The 2740-nt window shown below is 38.8% G+C and overlaps 1 non-coding gene across 1 annotated transcript; it reads left to right on the top strand.

The window, feature by feature from the left end:
• Positions 1–1935: 1935 nt before the first annotated feature.
• LOC116130798 lies at positions 1936–2042 on the top strand. The gene has a single exon (XR_004128133.1). It is a non-coding gene; the product is annotated as a small nucleolar RNA R71 (small nucleolar RNA).
• The last annotated feature ends 698 nt before the right edge of the window (positions 2043–2740 follow it).

Below are 2740 nucleotides of genomic sequence, written 5' to 3'. Positions count from 1 at the left end.
TAAAGCAAGAATCCTTACTATAGGATGCTTTAGATTAAAACTCTACTAAAAATTACTCAAAAAGGTCTTTAGAAATCCTTGGAAGATTGAAGGAAATTTGAGAAGAAGTAGAGAATGGAAGAGGCGGTGGAAATGGATGAAATGAAGGATTCTCTACACTTAACCCTTTTTAGCTCAACTTATACACAAGCATTCCCATTTTGCCCTTACTCTTTCTTGGAAATTCCATCCACATCCTTTGATTCCTTGCAAAATATTTTCCATGAAATTTCCTTACATTTTACTCCCCACGTTTCCTGCTAATTAGGGGTAGAATGGTCAAATTACCCTTAAGGAAAAAAATCTAAAACTTAAAAAAACTTTTCAGTCGACCCGTCGTCGCGGCGAAACACTCCAGCAGCGACTCCGTGGGCTGCAGCACCTTTTTGCTGCGGTGAAGATTCTTCTTCGCCCCGGCGAAGTCTATAACACAACATTTCGCCAAGTCTTCATAATTTTCAGGGCAAACACTCAACCAACTCAACATACAAACTCAATTAAAACTAAACCAATACACATGTAAGCAATACAGCAAATCTTGAGTACATACCTCAAGTGGGGCTTTACATGCACCCAGATCACACAAAACTTTATCAAATGTAATGTTTCCTATAACACAAGGGATAGTGAAACTCCTTGGATCCTTGAGTTTCGGTGGCAACTTCTTCTGTAGAATGGTACTACATTCCTCCGTAAGCATTCATGTTTCCTCCTCTTCCAACTTCTTTTTGTTTGACAGAATTTCCTTGAGAAATTTTGTGTGGCTCGGCATCTAAAAAAGGCATCTGCAAAAGGAATGTTAATATGTATTTTTTTAAATACATCAAGAAATTTAGTGAACTGCTTATCCTGTTTTTCCTTTCTAAGCCTCTAAGGAAAAGGCACTGGAGGAATGTCATGTGCCAACTCTTGTGGTATCTCGGGAAATGGTAATTTTTCTTTCTTTTGCCTTTGCCTCTCTTCTTGCTTTGGTTCCTCTTCCCTATGGCTGGTTGGTTTCTCTTCAGTATTGATTTCTTTGTCAACTTCCTCATCAGAATCTTCCTTGTCTTTTGGTGGGCTTTCTTCTTTCCCTATTTTCTCAACCTCTTCCAAGACTATTCCACTTCTCAAAGTTATTGCATTCACTTGTTCTTGTGGATTTATCACTGTGTTGCTCAGTAGGGAACCTTGTGGTCTCTCATTCAGCTTATCGGCCAATTGACCCACTTGTACCTCCAAGTTTCGAATGGATGCGCCTTGGTTTCTGAAATTCGCCCTCATCTCATTCATGAAACCCGTGGTCTCTTGCATGAATTTTTTGAACATATCCTCTAGTTTTGTCAATCTTTGCTCCCCTGGTTGATAATTCACCTCTGCTTGATTGTTTGGCATCGCTATTTGGTTCCATTGGTTGTTCTACTGATTCTATTGATTCTGATTGCTCAAGACAAGTTTGGATGATTCCTCCAACCAGGATTATACGTGTTGAAGAAAGGATTGCGCTGTTGCCTCTGATTTCCTGCCAAGTAGTTGACTTGTTTTAATGATGATGAAGCTGAAGCAAAAGTGTTTCCTACTTGGCATTCATTGCTCATGTGGTTACCTGCACAAAAATCACAAGTTAATTGATGTGCTTGAATAGAATTCACTTGCATACCTCCCAATTGCTTCTAAAGTGCTATAAGTTGAGCTGAAATGGTCGTGTATGCATCAACTTCATGAAGACTGATAGATTTCTGCGATTGCATCCTCTCATTCGGTCTTTGATAATTGTTGCTTGCCAGAACTTCAAGCAACTCATGAGCTTCTTTAGGTGTCTTGTTTTGCAATACTCCTCTTGATACTGCATCCACCATCATTTGCACATTAACCATCAATCCATTATAAAATGTTTGGACTTGCATCCATACTGGCAAACCATGGTGTGGACACCTCCTTAATAGTTCCTTGTATCTTTCCCAAGCTTCATATAGTGATTCTATCTCTTCCTGTAGAAACGATGCAATATCATTTCTCATCTTTGTAGATTTTACTAGAGGAAAGAATTTGGTCTGGAACTTCTGTGCTAATTCATTCCATGTTGTGATCGTTCCTGGTGGTAGTGCCATTAACCATCCCATTGCTTTATCCCTTAATGAAAAAGGGAACAATCTCAATCTTATGGTGTCATCTGACACTCAATTTGACTTGAAGGTATCACAGATCTCTAAAAAGTTTGCAATGTACAAATTTGGATCTTCTTTCAAATCTCCCTTAAATTGCACTGACTGTTGGACCATCTGGATTATTGCCGGCATTATTTCGAAGGTGTTGGCTTGTACTACTGGTCTAGTTATGCTTGAACCATTGCCATCAACCGTGGGAATTGAAAATTCCCTCACTGTTCTATTTTTCGCCATCTCAACAACTACCGCCTCTCGTTATCTTCTCTCTCTGTTAAGTCTTCTTGCGGTTCTTTCAATCTCTGGCTCAATAGGAACCACTGGCTGACGTCTAGCTCTTCGCATAAACTACACAAAATGAGAGAAAACATGAGATCACAAGCTAACAGAAAAGAACAACAAAAATTAAACTATAAAACAATTAAAACAAAAATTAAACTCTAATCTAGCTAACAAAAGAAAAGTTCAATGTTAACACAAAATTAATCCCCGGCAACAGCGCCAAAAACTTGATGCATTGTAACTACAACATGCAATGTATAGCAAGTGCACTACTC

The sequence above is a fragment of the Pistacia vera genome, unplaced genomic scaffold, assembly GCF_008641045.1.
Source record: "Pistacia vera cultivar Batoury unplaced genomic scaffold, PisVer_v2 Contig1060, whole genome shotgun sequence".
In the NCBI taxonomy this organism is placed as follows: Eukaryota; Viridiplantae; Streptophyta; class Magnoliopsida; order Sapindales; family Anacardiaceae; genus Pistacia; species Pistacia vera.
The sequence above is the reverse complement of the archived record's forward strand: the minus strand, read 5'-3'. Positions and strand labels throughout refer to the sequence as shown.